This window comes from Alexandromys fortis, unplaced genomic scaffold, assembly GCF_014885135.2.
Source record: "Alexandromys fortis isolate MF-2015 unplaced genomic scaffold, M_Fortis_MF-2015_v1.1 scaffold_12, whole genome shotgun sequence".
NCBI lineage: Eukaryota > Metazoa > Chordata > Mammalia > Rodentia > Cricetidae > Alexandromys > Alexandromys fortis.
The window spans coordinates 18,089,580-18,107,318 of NW_026067937.1; positions in this window are offsets into that span (position 1 = coordinate 18,089,580).

The following is a 17,739-nucleotide window of genomic DNA, read 5'->3' on the forward strand; positions in this document are numbered from 1 at the left end:
GGAAGTACATCCAGGTGTCATGTCACCATGGAAAAAGCGGCTTCCGGTGACTGTGTGGCACAAGGTCCCTTGGTAACAGTTTGGTCACCGTGATGGGGAGGAAGCAGTGGGGCAGGGATGGGAGAGAGAGACAGGACCCTGACTGAGCAACGCCTGGCATCAGCTTCCTAGCCATGGCTGAGTTCAAGCCTCCATGAGCCTGCTGACACCGGAGGAAGAGCTGGCTCCTGTGGTTGAGGGCAGGGACAGTGGGACACAGTCTGAGGCCAGAGGCCATCAAAGTGTGTAGCCGTGCACAACCTGGTGAGCTGTCACCGGCGTGGAAACACTGCTGCTCTCAGCCACACGGCTGCAGGGCTCTGGCGGCAGGGCTCTGGCTGTGGCTGGTGGTTGTGGATTGAATGGGTGCTGAACTGGGCTGAGTGATGGCTAGGGCAAGACTCCTTACTTCCCACCGGTTCATGGTTCCCAGGCTGGCTCAGGGATTGCCCTGCGGGGCTGTGATCTCAGGGGCTGATTGTAGGAAACGACCTGATGGTGACCTCATTAGGAAGAGTTCCACGGCACACTGTGGCGTGGGAGGCCCCACTGCCTATACTTCCTGCTGCTTGGGCAGATAACCTCTGATCTGTCCCCTGGCCCAGCTTCTCCAGCCCCAAGATCTCTCTGTTCTGCCGAGAGTCCTTCCTCCTTCCTGATAATGTGATATTCGTCCAAACGGTTGGTCCTCGGGCTGGACCCACAGTGCTGATGAGTGGGCATGCCACGTTTCTCCGTGAGGAAGCATGCGCTCGTGGTGCCAGCATGGGTGCCACAGGAGAACACCAAAAAGACTCTTCCTGTCTTCTTCCCCTACCCCAGGCTTCCCCCTAATGCCAGCTAGGTGAGTCGTTGGCGGCCACTAGGTTCTAAGTTTCTGTCCTGCTTCAAGGTCTTTTCAAGTCAAGATGCTCAGCAAGAGAAAAAATGGCCTGGAGGGTGGACTCCTGCGGGTGTGCCCAGTATGTTCTCAGGACCTCTCTGGCCTCAGAAGCTGGCACCTAGACACCATTTGGTCTCCTGGCTCTTCTCTGGGGCCAGCATCTTTCTCTGTGGCTCTTGTTTCCCCTGCCCCCCTACCCCGACCTTTACTCTGCACCTCCACAGTCTCTCACCCCCCACTTTCCCCAGGTTGTCTTGGGGCTGTCCCAACCCTGCCACATTGCAGCCTTCACAGAAACCACCCTGCCCTCCCCGAGCACCCGACTTCTTCCAAGCGCCCAGTTCACATTCAAGGTCCCCCCCTCCCCCCGCCACGTGAATGTAGGGTTGGCAAGATGCCCTCTCTCTGACATGGGTTTCCTTTTCCTTTGCAGTTAAAAAAACCATGACCGCGAGAGCGACCTCCACACTCGCTGAAATAGAAGCTTGCACAATAGGGCTGGGGATGCAGTCAGGGGGCACAGGGGGCAGACTCTGTTTTCCAGAACCTTGTGAGACTTGGCTCTAGGGCCAGGGATGCAGTCAGGGGGCAAAGGGGCAGACTCTGTTTCCCAGAACCTTGTGAGACTGGGTTCTGTGGAGCAGGAGCGAGGGCTGGCTCTCTCGTAGGAAAGAGGCGTTAGGAAGGAGACAACACAGGAAGCTGACTTTTCTCCACTGGGAAGAAACTCCCTGTGCAACTCTGTCCTGGGCTGAGAAGCTTCCCAGCTCAACTCCTTTATGTTTGAGGCAGAGTCTCCCATAGCCCAGGCTAGCCTTGACTTCAAGAGTGATGAACTTCTGATCCTCAAGCCTCCACTTCCCAAAGTACTGGGATTATAGGCAAGTACCCCTCTGTCCAGCTTAGATTCTGTCCTTGGCTTTGCAGCCCACATATTTATCTTTGTGTCAAGATTGTGCACAGGGAACACAGACTGTAAGCCCCTAAACATTGTAGCGGGCTGCTTATTCATTTCCAGGCCACCCAGACTCCAGAAATAACCACACAGAAACTGTATTATCTAAATCACTGCTTGGCCCATTAGCTCTAGCTTCTTATTAGCTAAATCTTACATCTTAATTTAACCCATTTCTATTAATCGGTGCATCACCACGAGGTCATGGCCTACCAGCAAAGTTTCAGCGTGTCTGTCTCTCCGGCTGGCTCCATGGCTTCTCTCTGACTCTGCCTCCTTTCTCCCAGCATTCAGTTTAGTGTTTAGTTCCCCCCACCCACCTATCTCTGTTCTACTCTACCAGGCCAAGCCAGTTTCTTTATGAACCAATGGTAGTCACCGCATACAGAGGGGACTCCCACATCACCTAAACCCAAGCCGCTGTACTTCCTTCTCACTTTACAAGCTTGCGTTATTGAGCCTCAGTTTCCCTGTCTGTAAGATGGTCATAACAATACTCTATGATAAGGATTAGGTGAGTTTGTGTGCAGCGAGCTTTCAAAACAGCACCTAGCACCAGTGTCCTCATCCACCCCAGTCCTCTGTGCTTCACTGCTTTGCACAGTTATTTTGGGATATTTGAGGTCACGGTTAGAATGGTTCACCTCTGACTTGTGTAGACTGTGCCTTGCTCCTTTTCCAGAACTAAGTGCTATTGTTTCCTGTGTCCATCCACTGCTGGGAGGAAGATCCTGCCGTGGTTGCTCAGGGCTGAGGCCATGATGGCCAGAAGGGAGACATAGCTGTCCTCAGGAGTGACCATAGTCATATTCGTTATTGGGTTCCAAAGCCTCATGTCTGCTGATTGGGTGAGGGGGGGTCTCCCAGTCTCCGCATAGGAAGTGATTTGACTCCCTTCTTGCTGCCCCAGCTTCCCTGGCTTCCACACCAATCCCCGCAGAGACATCCGTGTGCAGTGGACAGCAGTGACCTCTGCCCAGGCATGTGGGCGTTCTGTCGTTTCAATTGGGCTGAGGACACACGGGTGATCTGAATGCCCTTGGGCAAACATGACTCCACTGACCATGGGCAGATGTAGCGTGAGCACAGCTGATGCGCTCTGGTCACCCCGTCCAGACGGAGGCTGCAGGGAAGGCCATGGGCACATGGGCTGTGCTTGGCCACAGCCAGAACCTGGGTCATCTCCGCACACTCAGCCTTCTGAAGATGGGAATGAGTGTATCTCCTCTGGGTAGCTCTGGTCTCTAGCAGCCTTGGGGGAATATGGCTCTCCCCTACACTTGGTGTTCGTTGCAGTGTAAGAGACTCAGAAAGACACAGCCACAGACTCAGCCTTGCTGGGACACTGTGTAGGGATGGCTGCCTTGGAAGCCTGGCCCCTCTGTAGGACCCAAACAGAGGGATCTACAGAGAGCTACAAGCTTCAGAGTTTAAAGGGTCAGACACCCCAGCCATGTATCCTTGTCAGAACAGAATGAGGAGTGAGAAGTCTCTCAGTCTCCAGCCCAGTAAATGACTCCTTTGAGAGAGGCCACCTTGAGGGCATTGTTCACACTGGCAGTAATAGATAAAACAGTAAGAGAACAACCCTTCCCACAGTCTAGTGTGGGCCCCATTGTCATGTGAGGTACTTCATAGAGTGATCGTCCCATGCTAGTGTCCCAGCAACCACGCAGGACCAAGACCACAGCTTTTACCTTGCAGAAAAGACAGCCCAGATTCAACTACACGAAGTCACTGTCAGAGCTAAACAAGAGACCCAAGGGCTGAGCTGCGGTTCAGAACAGGCTGCCTGAGGCTAAACCCACCCCTCTCCTGCTACTCTATTAGGCCTTGTATCCCCCATCCCATTGCAAGTCTCAAGAAAAAAAAAAAAGACAAGAAAAAAGGCGCCGGGCTGACGACCCAAGGCTCAGTGGAAAAAGAGCTTGCACAAGGGTCCAAGTTCAGAGCCAGTGGAGGAGGAAGCAGCTGACTCCTAGATGAACCTCAGGAAGATGGCTGTTCTGGTCTCACAGTGCGGAGCTGGTTCCTGGAGGGAACCAGGTCCTATGACTGCAGTGGGAAGGACAGACAGGTCACATGCAGCTTTGACTCTGGAGCGCTCCCCACGCCTGCTAGCTGCTCTCCTGTGAGAGGAGCCTTCGGTCTTTCTACCTCACCGACATCCCCTTTGCCCGACACCAGCTCTCACATGGGCACCCGCTCCCTTTGAACGATTGCAAAAATTAAATCGTTTTTAAGCAACAAAGCAACGCTCTGGGGTTTGCCGTGAGCTTGTGAAATGAACGGAACTTGGCGGTTGGTTTCTTCCCATCCGGCTCTCTGGGGGCCCAGGGAGCTTCGAGTCGGCCCCTTGACTCTCTCTTGTCTAGAGTTGATCTTACCAACTGGGCCTGTCTATTGCCCCATGAATTTAGTTCTAGAACAGTCTAGGGAAATGTGCCCCATACCAGACTTTAGAGCCTGCCTTCCCTCTGCTTGGGGGCGGGGGTTGTAAAATCAAACACATCAAGATAACGGATGGTCCCGTCCTCAGAGGCCAGCTGTGTCTTGTAGACAGGGCTGGAGTCAAAAGGGGACATACCTGAGCAATCAACTACCTGTCTCTCTCTCTTCTCCTGAGAGGTCCCTGGGTCCTCTGTAGAACATGCCTTCTGCTGATGAACCAGAGTCCATGCCTTCACCACTACTGGCTATTCTGTACATCTAAGGCAAGCACACAAAGGCTGCTGTGTTTCTAGCCCCTCCAAATCCTTAGCTTCAAGCTCAGGTTCATGCAGTCAGGGCCGGGATGCTGTCAAGGTGGTAGGAGAGACGCTGTTGTATGCCATGCCTTTCCTGCTTTGTGGAAGGAAGCCTGTGTGACAGAGAGAATCTTCTCCCCACAGAGGGGCTGGCCTTCAGTAGAGCAGCAGCATCCCTACCTCTTCCTAATCCTGATACTTAAGTGCGTTGCATCTGAGGCCGAGCTCTGGTTTCTAACTGTGTTCTACCTTCTGCCAACTGTCAGCTCTGCATTGCCCTCTCTTCTGTGTAGGGCAACTGGTAACAACACTCATCCCTCAGAGCTGGGCATGAGGATTAAATGCCTTTGAAAGAAAAGTCTAGAACAGTCACCTAGGACATGGTTATGCGGGGTTGTCAACAGTTGCATTACCGTCTGGTTATTTCTCTGCTTCATGGAGCACTAGGTGCCTGGGCATCTGGGCATTTCTTCTTGTGAATAAGGGGTGGGTTAAACAAGAACCCATCTCAGGGCCTGGCAGAGACCCTCCCATAATAACTGTCCCCAGAGAGGCCCTGGGCCTCATCCTCAGAGCCTTGGGAATATATTAAAGTACATCATAAAGGAAATTGAGTTGCGGAAGACCTAAGGCCACCAATCTGTTGACTTTGAGACCTGTCTGAGGTTCTAAGGTACAATCTCAGGGTCACTGGAAATAGAAGCGAGAGGGCCTGGGGAAGGCTCAGTAGGTAAGGGGCTTGTCACATGTTTCTCTTCTCAGTTCTGGGGATGACAGACAAGTAGCTCCGTGGGGCTCCCTGGCCAGTTAATCAGGGAAGCCCCGATCTTGGTGAGAAGACACCAGTGTAAGATGGATTCTCCAGGATGCCCCAGCCCTCTCTGTCACCTGCTGGTCCTGTCTGGAAAGCTGAGCTACAGGACCCACTGTTTTTCTGTCTTCTGGGCTCCCTACCCAGAAGCTGTAGACTCAAGAGAACCCTAAGGTCCCAGGACCTGCAGCCCCAAGCCCGGAACCTTTATAGTCAAGACCTTGGCTTGTTCTCAAAGGTGCTAATGCTAACAAAATAAAACAAAACAAAAACTTCCCTTCAGTTCAATTCAGTCCCTGTCTCTCCCCTTCCTTCCTGCAGCTTGTTCTCCAGCCTTTCAGGGCTGAGAGCAAGAGTGTAAGGTGTACGGGCTTTTCCCCACAGCAAAGGTCTGAGGGGCAAGGAGCCAGGCAGCTGCATCTGCCTTGCTCACTTCTTGGCAAGGAGGGCCACGATGCTCAGCCCTCACTAACCCACAGGGACATCTTATCACGAGTGTCCCGGCCCCTCCCACTCTCACTCCCCACCCCGCCCCCTGCTTTCGCCAACCTCAGCTCTGAAGGCTGCCACTTTTTTCTTTCTTTTTTGTTTTTGTTTGTTTAATTTTTGAGACAGTGTCTCGTGGGAGTTCCCTGGGTAACAGAGGATGACCTTGAACTTTTGACCCTTCCCGTGTTGGGACTATAGGTGTGCATTGCTACACCCAGTGTCTTAGGTGCTAGGGCTTCATGCACTCTGGGCAACCATTCTACCAACTGTGCCCCCCCACTTTATTTTCTTTCTCTTTTAAAATCTGTGTGCACACGCGTGCTCACACACACACGTACACACTTCTGGTTTTTGTAAGTTTTATTCCTCTGGATGTTTTATACTTGGCCTGCTGAGCGCAGACCCAGAGCAGAGAGAATGCAAGGAGAGGGAGGGGGAGTTGGACATTTTGGGTCCACCAATGTACTGAGGCCCCCTTTGCGGAGGTGGTGCTTGTTAGGGGTGCCAGCCAGTAGGCTTTTAGACTTCTGACATACTCTTTTTTGCCTCAGGTCAAAAATACCCACACTTCCTGCTCCTCAGAGGGGTATGTGCAGAATGTAGGTGACTCACCGGGGTGGTTTGCACAGGGGCCTGTCCTCCCAGGCATCAAAAGCCGGTTCTGTCCCACTTGTTAGGTTTTCCACTGTCAGCTATGCAGGGCTAGGAAGGCTGGCTGCTCAGCCGCGGTGTTTGTTTTGAGCTCTGAAAGTGAAGGGAGAATTAACTGTGGGGGGCAGGGCGGGGAGAGGAACGGAGCGCGCACGGGGGGGGGGGGGGGGGGGGGGGGGGGGGGGGGGGGGGGGGCTCTCTAGTGCTCCTGCGCCACCCCCATCACCCCTGAGCGACTCTTAAGATCTTGGGCTGTGAAGTGGGAAGTTGGAGTGGAGAACAAAGAGAAGTCAGAAGGCTGTGTGAATGGAGAAGGGTTAAAATCTCAGGCTGGGCCGTGGCCAGGGGCATTGTGGGTGATGGTTGCTGCTAAAGCAGAGATGGTTGGACCCAGAATCTAAACGGGAGTGTCAGAGAAGGTAGGCTGCGTGCCGGCGCTCCTCCCCCTTCCTCCTGGGAAATGATGAAGGACCCTCTTCCTCCTGAAAGGCATGGGGCACCCCTATTTCTTCAGAGAGATGCAGAGTGCATCTGGGCTGACCCCAGGATACGCCACCCTTTGGGGCCTGTCAAAAAAAGAAAAGAAAAGAAAAAGAAAAAAAAGATGCACTTTTGCAGCCTTGCTGTTCCACACTCACCCCTGTCTTTCCTTCAGCGATCTCTAAAACCTTCTGGTTGCTAGCACAGTAATTCTAAACTTCCTTTTTTGATGTCTGGAGATGTTTTAGATTCCAAAACCAAGCTCCTATAAAATGATGCTTATACTAAAAGAAAAAATATTGGTGTATACTCTAACTATATACCATGCTTGGGATATAAGGGAGCAGGCACCAGGCAGTTGCGGTTTGGATATTCAGAACCCACAAAAAGCTGGATACAGGAACTCCTCCCTTTGCAATCCCAGCCCTTCTACAGGGGCATGGGGTCAGAGCCCTGTGGGCCACCTGGCCTGGCAGACACAGTGATGAACAAGAGAGACCTGGCCTCAGACAAGGCAGAGGAGGACGGACACCCGAGGCTGTCCTCCGACCTCCACATGCACACTCTAGCGTGGGCATATCTGCACACACATCACACACATATGTGCGTGCACACATAAAATAAAAAGACTCTCAGCTATTTCTGAACTTCAAATAAAAAAACAAATCTTTTTTTTTCAGTTGAGATGTATGTTGAATGTCATAATTTACAGGAACCATGTCATACTAGGATCTGCTCATACCAGCTGCAACTTAAACTGGGGGCCCTGGTTTTTTGCTTTGTTTTGTTTAAATCTGGTAGCCTTTCTGGGGCCTCTGTATTCGCAGCATGCATGGGAGCAGATTCTAAGGAGACCTGAACCCAGTGGGGCAATCCCTTTCCAAGACCCTGGTCAGAGGATCCCACAGGCCTTGTGTTCTCTCTTTGCTCCTCCTTAGTTAGGGTCTGGGTGCTCTGTTAGACTGGCTACTTTTCTAACAAGAGCAGCTCATAGAGAGGGTTCATTTTGGCATAGGGTCTGAGACCACGCAGCAAGTTCTCTCTTTGATCTTAGCAAAGCTGCTTTCGGGCACACAGGCCAGTCCTGTGGTCTGGGAGCTGGTGCAGGGGGTGTAAGCATCCCTGCTGAGGACTCTGTCTAAGGCCCGCAGGCAGTTAGGAATGTCAGAACAGATTCCCCGAGGAGGTGGTTGGCTCTTTGCTGGCGAGTGGCAAAATCCCCCCTTCAACAGTGTCCACAGTGCCCAGATTTCAGTGGGAAGCATAGTGACCAGCGGTCGTGATGAGTGAGGGACAGAGGAGATTCCCTTCCTTGCTTGGCGCACTGAAAGCCAGATGGCCCCCTGCACCATTCCTGGGCACACGCCCAAAGACTCTGTAGCCTACCACAGAGACACTCGCAAAAAGTGCAGTCAGCCTAGACACCCATCAGCTGAAGGAGGGATAATGAAGACATGGCACACACACGGTGGAGTTTTATCAGCCCAGCCATAAAGAACAGCAAAAGTAAGGGATTTGCAGGGAACTGGGTACAACCGGAAAGTATTATATTTGCCTAGGAGACCCAGACTCAGAAAGACAAAGTCACATGTTCTCTTTCATATGTAGACCCTAACTGTTGATGTTTGTTTGTATGTAAATAAGCAGGTGAGAGAGTAGATAGAAACCTTGAAATTAGACCAGGGACCACAAGAGGGAAATGGGGGAAGGGGAAGGACATGCATAAAGTCAAAGCAGAAGGAGGACTCTGGGAATGGGAGGCCCCAACGTAGAAGGAAGATGGGAAATGGGAGACCCCAAAGCAGAAGGAAGACTCTGGGAATAGGAGACCCCCAACACAGAAAGGGTATGGGGAGGGAAAGAGAAACAAAAAAAAATTTGTTCAAAAAGCGTTCCATAAAGAGACATAATTCTGTTTAAGAAAGAAAAAGACAAGCAGGCAGCATGTTGGTAGTGTATGCCTGTAATCTTAGCATATAAGAGTCTGGGACAAAAGAATGAATATGAGTTTGAGGCCATCCTGGGCCACACAGTGGCTCTGTATCAGAGAACCAGGCGCTGTGGATGTAGCCCAGTGGTAGAACACTGTGCTCCCAGGGCAAGACCCTGCGGTTCATCACTAGCCTGAGAAAAGTCAGACCCAGTTCAATCTACGGTTGTCTCCAAAGAGAGCGAGTGCGCGCTCTCTACAGCTCTTCCCTGCACTCAGGGGCTAGCTGCCTCTTGCGTTCTCTGCATGCCCCTGTTTAAACGATATATTATACAGCTACCCTCGAAGAACTAAGGTAAAAAGCACTAGGAGAAACCGCCCAGGCTCTGGGACATTGGCCGAGAACCGCCCCCTCACTGCTGTGGTTTCTTTCCAAGAAGCTCAAAATGCGGCCGCATTAGGACGCTTTGCTTCCGTTCTAGCTGCTGCCCAAGGCCAGGTTTACACTAAAGTTCTGGCCTGCAGAACAAAGGCATTTCAAACTCAAACTAACCATGCGTCAGTTTGGAAACCCTATCTGTATCCTGGGAGTGTCTGCCTCTGCCTCTCTTGCCACCTTCTACTCCCACCCCCAACCTTAGCATCCTTCCAAGACATTCCATTTATCCTGACATTCTCCTCCCTCCCTCTCCCCAACTCCCGTGTATGTGTTTGCCTGTATTGTGCGGATGGATCAGAAGCTGAAATCCAGGGTGAATTCTTCTGTGTTTTCGACACTTCCTCTCACTGAACCTGGAGCTCACTGACTCTGCTAGACCCCTGACTGCTGAGCCTCATGGACCCTCCTGTCCCCACCTCTCCAGTGCTGCGGTTTACAGACACACGGGGGCTGGGGATCCAAACTCAGGTCTCCATCCTGTGCAGCCAAGTACTTTACCAGCCGAGACATCTCCCTGGTTAGCGAAGGAAGGGTTTGATTTGGCTCATGGTTTGAGGGAACAGTCCATTGTGTTGGGAAGTCACCACCGGGGGAGCATGAGGCAGCTGCTCACATAGCCTTTACAATCAGGAAGCTGAGAGAGACGAACGCTGGTGCCCAGCTCACCTTCCCTTTTACTCGGTCACAGTGCACACAGGTTGGGTATCTTAGTCCATGTGTGCTGCTGTTAAAAAATACTCAAGAGTGGGGAATTTATATTTCAGATTTCTCTGAAGTCCAATCACTGTGCGGGGCTAGTGCCCTCTTTCTGGTGTTGACCATGAAGACCGGGTGCAGTTATAACAGGGTAGCTCAAAAGTGCCAGTCTTGAGTAGCAAGTACCAGCCCAGGGTATAAGAAGATCAATCAGGGGAGACGCTCTGAGGTCTTCCAAGTAACAAAAGAAACAGCACGCTTTTACGCCAACCTTGATGCTGCTGGCTGATCTACCGTGCTCTCTTTCCTCCAGCTGAATAGTCTGTGCTGGGACACACAGAGAGGACCATGAGGCAGGGGCTTCTCCTGCGGATCAGCCATGCCCATCTCTCCTGTCTGGAGCTTACCGTACCCTCTCTTGCGGGTGCATCCTCTTAGCCTCTACACTTAGCTGCCCAGATGACTTCCCCACCAGTTGGCCCTCTTTCCTGGTCCAGATTGCCTGCTGTGGAAGCTGTTTAGTTCCTGCTGCAGCCTTGCCTGGCATCTCTTAGAAGACTTATAGGAACCTTACCCAGTGGACTGGAGGACTGAAGGGACCATGTTATTGGGAACTGGTACCTTCCCTGGGAGTGGAGCAGGGCTGAGTGGCAGGCTACAGGAAGAAAGCTTACATCAGGTCTGAGGGTGGGCATGGGCAGTGCAGGAGGAGGAAGTGGGCATTTCCTTGAGGTCAGTGTGTGTGTTCCCACCAATGTCTATTGTTGTTGTTTCTAGTAGGGACCATGTGTCACTACAACAAAGTACTGAACAGGAGCAATGCAGGGAGGGTGAACTTACTGGACTCTTGGTTTCAGAGGGTTCTCTCCATTATGATGGGACAGATGTGATGGAGCAGCCAACTCTGGGCTGCAAGAGTGTGAGGTGGACCAGGAAGCAGAGAGTGGCTAGAACCTTCAAAGGCTTGGCCCTTGACCTGTTTCCACCAGCCAGGTCACAGTATTTGAAACAGTACTGTGGAGTCTTTCAGATTCAAACCACGACACCATTCCATAGACCTCTGGAAGACATCTTCACTGCCACCTTGCATCCATTCCAAACATTCTTTCAAGGCACGGGTTCTTGGCTTTCTGGTCTTCAAACCTCACGCTTACAGTTGACATCTGAAGTTGTGTCCCTTGCTTGTCTGTCCTTGGCCTTCTCTCAAGGGCATCTCTAGCTCCCAGCTCTTCTGCTGAGTGAGCTTCTCGCTGCTGCTCAGACTCGTGGAGGTTGGAATACCTCCAGCATTTCCTTTGCCAGCTGTTGTAAATATTCTGTGCACAAAGTGTATGAAACACTATTCCCAGGGAGATGTGAGCAACTGTCTACTCACCCCAGAAAGGGAACTTAATAATTCCACCAAAGTCGAACTTGTTGAATCAAGGAGTTTATTGGGGTTACTTACAGACATGTGGGTGAGGTATTACTTACAGGAGCATAGATAGCTCAAAGGCAGCTGTATCACTAAAAAGTGATGTCACCTAGCATGGGTGACATCACTCATGAAAGCTGGAACCCTGGAGCTCTCCTTTGCTTAGCTGGCTTTACTACTTAGATAACCTGTGGGTGGGACTTATGCAGCATATGTTTTGGGGATTTCCTAGGACTTGTGAGTTGTTCACTTCCTTGGTCTCAACAGCTTTCCTTTAGAACTGTCCATGCTTAAAGAGCATCCCACCAGGAGGGAATGTTTACACAGGAGGAGAATTTTCTCTGAGGTTAACTAGGGCTACCTTTAGGGCCTTCCCTGAGCTGTCCTTTCCACGAACTCTGAGACCCCAGAACACTCAGTGGTCATGGACCTGGGTTTTGTAGACTTACAAAAGTGTGTGGCAGCTTCGACGGCTCTGTGCAGATTTGTCAGCTCTCAGATGTGCTGAACTGAGAGGAAAAGATTGTGGTATTTTTGTTGCCTGGTCAAAATGGATGTTCTTCCTGCCAGGAATCCTACTGGTCGCCCAGCAAATGCAATTAGGGATGTAGAGGGACCTGGGATCTATGCCTGACTGTGATATTGGTGTGTGTTGTGGTCTTAGAATGGCTGGGTGTACAGCTATGGTGATGATGATGATGATGATGATGATGATGGTGGTGGTGGTGGTGGTGGTGGTGATGATGGTGATGATGATGGTCATGATGATGGTGATGATGATGGTGGTGATGATGATGGTGGTGGTGGTGGTGATGATGATGGTCATGATGATGGTGATGATGGGTGGTGATGATGGTGGTGGTGGTAGTGATGATGATGGTGGTGATGGTGACAATGATGATGGTGGTGGTGATGGTTGATGGTGATGATGATGATGATGATGTGTATGATGTGTGTGTGGTGTCACACCGTATATGCAAATATATGTGTAGTATTCATATAAACGTCATTCCACAACAATGAAGAACTCAAAGGAAGCTTGATGGCTTGGATATCACCGGGGTTGCAGAGTTTGGGGGTTCTTAGTTTCACCCACCCATGGACAGGGTTTCCATGCTTAAAGTGCCCAGTTTCAGAGATGTGAGGGTGGGACTTGATAGTGGTGGCAGCTAGGGTTCCTCTGATTGGATAACCCACTGACAGACAGCCTTTCTTCTTCCCCAGGGAGGCCTAAGAAACAGTGGGAATGTCATAGAGAAGAAAATTTGCCCAGAGCTGTGTGGATCAAGTCAGGGGGACACAGGGCAAGCTGAGTACGCATGAAGCACGCAGTATCCCAAACATGCATGGGTTCCAAGACCAGCCCGCAGATAACAAAAGTGTTTCCAGAGGTTATTGGGAATGGGTGATGAGGGAACACAGTCAGGGAGAGGGTGTCACTTTTGAGTTCCAGGATTCTGGACCTTTTCCTTTGGGCAGAACATCGGGTTGGCTTCAGCTCCAGGGAGCTGCAAATCTGCCCAAATATTGGTTTGGCTGTCAGGCTGGAAAATTCTTAGGGTTAAAAAAATCAAATAAGAATAATAACACTGCGAGACTCGAGTATAGTTTGTACTTAAATTACGCTCCCAGATGTCTATGAAGTCAATCCAAAACATAATTAATATATATATATTTTTCTCCGTAGAGGGCACATTTTGATGTAAGACTACTCAGGCATAATGCAACAGGCATATATTTGTCACTCAGAAGCAACATGAAAGATGAAATATTTTCCCACATGGGCAGTACATGCCCAGGGTGGACACACAGGATCTCTACTATGGGAGCCCTAAGTCTGAGCATGCACACACTCTCACGAGTCCCACCTCTCCACTTACCTTCCACGCCCCATCCCCCAGCCGTTGTATGCCCAGCTGTTCTACTTCTCGCTCTAACCCCCTCTGTGTCCCACTGGCTTTGCAGGATGACGCCCAGAATTTCTCCCTGGTCCCCATATGGGAGGAAAGTAGAGGCTTGAAGAGAAGTTTGCAGATCTAAGTGGTGAGGTGAGCTCAAGAGAGGGACAGGAACTGGCAGGACCCCCGCGTGAGAGGGAGCATGTTTTCCATGGGATTCTGGAAGCTGGTAACCAGCCTGGGGCCCAGAACAGTGGCTTCAAATACAGGTGGATCCTGACTGGATTGGGCAGGGTCTGGGAAGACAGAGCAGTACTGTGACCCTAAGCACCACCTGAGCCTGAGTCTGCCGCTGTCTCTCCCCCATCTTCTCGAGATTCCTGCGTTCCCTGGTACAGTACTGCTGGATTAGTCTCCCCCTGACTGTGCCCTGTTTTCTGATAGCTTCTGCTAACTTGGGCTCATCTAGCCGTGCCTGGACAAGCCTCCATACAAGTTGCCCTGCCTTGAGTAAACTTCCTGTCAGAGCCATGAGTGGCCTCTCCCCCCTCCCTCCCACCTGCCCCAGCTATGCTAACGCAACAACAAATATGAAGACTGAGCTGTTCTTAGAAAAAATGGTTTTGGTTGCTTGTTAGTGTTAGTGGTGGTGGTGGTGGTGTGTGTGTACGTGCGTGCATGCGTGTGCATGCGTGTGGTCTTTGCACGCCATGAGAGGCCACAGAAAGATGTCAGGTGTCCTGCTCTGTCATGCTCTGCCTTATTCCTCCGGGACAAGGGTCTCTCACTGAACCTGAAGCTCGGTTGCAAACCACAAGCCCCAGTGATCCTCCTGTCTCCATTGCTTGGCTCCCCAGCTCTGGGGTCACAGACATGGTAGGTGGAGCCACCATCTTTTTACTTGGATATGGGAGAGTCAAACGGTCCTCAAGCTTCTCCAGCAAGTGCTCTCACCCATGGAGCCGTCTCTCCAGCTTTCCACCTGTTTTTTTTTTTTTGTTTGTTTGTTTAATTGTTTCATATTGTACATTTTTATCATATTCTTTCCCCTCCACCTGCGTTTTGGAGACAGGATCTCTCAGTGGCCTGAAGCAAGCTCTGGGGATCTGCCTGTCTCCACCTCCCATACCCTGGGGTCCCAAGTGTACACCACCATGACGGTTTAAACCAAACAGGGAACAGTTTAGGCACTGACAAGCTACTTTTCCTTGTTCTGAAGTGGTGAGCCCAGGTCCCTCTGTAGGCAGCACCATTCTTTAGGGCTGTATCCTGCCATGCACCACGCCCGTCTGTGCTCTATGCGCTACCAGTTTGTGAACTGGGCAAGGGGCTGGAGATTGAAACACACAAAGACACAAGACAGAGACACGGATCATCCTTGAAACAGAAATACCCCAAGAATGCCCCTTTTATTGTGTACCAGAGCCGCTTATATAGGGATCCTTAACTGATAGCCACGCCCAAGCCAAACTCACCAGAAACCACTCTCCTGCCATCAGGAACACCTGAGGGCCTCGTGCTCAGAGCAGCTGCAGGCTGTCTCAGAGCAGAGGAAAACAAGTTGTTTACAAGAAATTCAGGATCTGGGAGGTTCACAGCTCCCAACAGTATCCTGCTACATCTACTACTAACCCAGACAATCCCCACAAACATGATCTTAGGGCCACCTGCTCTAGGCAACTACTGGTTCAGGCTCTCCTTACTGGTAATTTTAGGTTGCACCAAACCAACATTTAAAACTAACCATCACAGTGAAAATATTCCACTATAGATATCAACGAAGGCTAAACAGTAGGAGTAAGGTTTTCCTGAGAGCTTATTCACTAGTATGCCGCTCACTGCATAGCAAGAACTCATGAGAGGCAGCCCTTGGGGCTGGAAAGGTGGCACATTGACTGGGAATGATTTCTGTTCTTACAGACGACCTACGTTGTGGTCCCAGCACCCATATCAAGGGACTCACAATGACCCATAGCTCCAGTTCTGGTTACATCTGATGCCCTCTTGTGGCCTCTGAGGGCATCTACTTAAACTCATGCAGGCACACATGCATACACACAGACACACACTAAATAGGAAAGAAATACAGCTACTAATAATAAACTTGTGTAAAACGCACATTGGTTCAAAGAGTGAAAGTAGAATACGTCCATTCATTGAATGTAAACTCGCCGCTTGTTTTCTAGGAAAAGTGGTAACAGCTACTCAAAATGGATCCCAGGGAAGATAAATGAACGGTCTGCTGTGGGACCTGGAGCCTCTCACTTAGATCATGGCTTTCTGCTTATTGAATTGGAGATTATTTGTACTGCTCCTACTAACTCTGGTGTTGTTTGGCTTATGAGAATACCCTAACAGGGCTGGAGAGAGGGCTCAACAGTTAAGAGCACTGGCTGCTCTTGCAGGGGACCTGGGTTCAGTTCTCAGCACCCACACTGGGCAGCTCACAACCACCTTTTCCAAGAGATATGACAGCCTCTTCTTCCTCCATGAGCACTACACCACACGCACGCATGCACACACACAAATTTAAGATATAAATGCACTACTTAAAACCCAAACAGGTAGGAAAGTGAAAGATGAAACACTTGGCAATTGACAGATATCCAAAAATAGTGTTCCCATTCTCAGTCTGATGCAGGAAGTATACAAAGAGTTCTTAACTGCAAAGTTTCTAGAGTGGCTATGTGATATGTTGTGATGTGATGTCATGTGATATCACGTCATGTCATGTAAGCAAATCTCTTATGTTTGGGGCTAGGGATGTAGCTCAGTGGTAGAGCACTTGTATAATAGCATTGCAGAGCCCTGGACTCCAGCACTGCACACACACACACACACCATCACCTATAGAAAGCACTTGCAAACACATTTTGCATATAAGAACATTAGACACAGGGAAATGAAGTACATTCTTTCAGATTGCAAAGCCGAGGTTCGAATACTCAGTGTAGAACCAGCAGTCTCTTTACTAGTAACTGGGAAATAAGAGGTGGTCATGCTGGTTAGTGTTTGGACCACTTGGCACTAGAGTGGGTATCTAGGAAGAGGGCACTCCAGTTGAGGAAGCATCTCCATCGGGTGGGCCTGTAAACAAGCCAGGGGTCACTTCAGGTTGACTTAGAGGTCATTCCCATTTCATGATTGAGGTAGATCTCTCCCTGGGTCCTGAGATGCTCCAGGCAGGGTTTTTCCTCCTGTCCCACCTCAGCTCTGGAGTTACAGAGCCGTGACTCCACCAGAGCGGAGATGTGCCACCACATAGCGAAGGCTTTCTCCACTCAGCCATCTCCCTGTTCCTCCTGTTTACATTTCAAAAGATTATTAATTATCTACTCATTTTCCTGTCAATTTTATTGGCGCCCAATTTACGTGCACCAAGACAGATTAAAACTGGACAGCCTGAAGACTGGCCTGTCTTCCTCAGGGTACCGTCGGGACTGAACAACTTGGTCAGGCTAGAACAGCTCCCTCCTGTCACTTGGCCTCATCACTGTTTAGGACCTAGGCAGGCAGTGATAGCCCAGTTTCCCCCTCGAGACTGGTGTGAGCACAACCCAGCAGCACGCCTTGGCTGGCCTCTTGTTCTATATTCAATACTGGCTTCATGGTCCTTCACTGCTGAGCTGATGGGTATATCTGAGGCTTTTAGCTCTCATTACTCAGGGTGGCCCAGTATAGGAATACCATACCTACCATACCTGTTCTATTTTATGAGAGAGAGACTAAAGGAAGGATGGTATATCACAGACTGTCACCCATCCTTGGAGGTCCTTAAGCAGCAGGTCACACTCATTTATACATGTCTGGGGTGATGGGCTTGTCCACGGAAATAAGATGGTGCATCCTCTACCTTCTGAGGATTTCAAATCTGAAAGAAGAAGTAGTTGTCAACATCCACCAGAGGACAGATAAGGTGCATGTGCAGATACTTGAACCAAGGGCTGAAAGGAGCACAAGGTGGAGTAGCTGGGGATGCTGAGACAAGGTACCTCTTTGGTTGAGATACTCATGGGAAATTATAACATGGGGTTGATGCCAAAGCCTTCCAAGTCAGGGACCTGGGAAGTCAGAGAGAGTGAGAGGCAAGAACAGGAGGGGGATGGAAAGGTGGAGCAGGAAGAGAAGGCGAGCGTATACACCATGGGAGGAGCCTGGGTTTCTCAAGAGAAGCTGAAAACACTGGGGATTGAGAGGAATAGCACATGGCAGGAAGACAGACCAAGCTCCACCTACAGAGGGCCTCGAACACCAAGCACGAGACTCCATGAGCAAGTTCAGACACTGGTATGACTTTGTTCATGCCT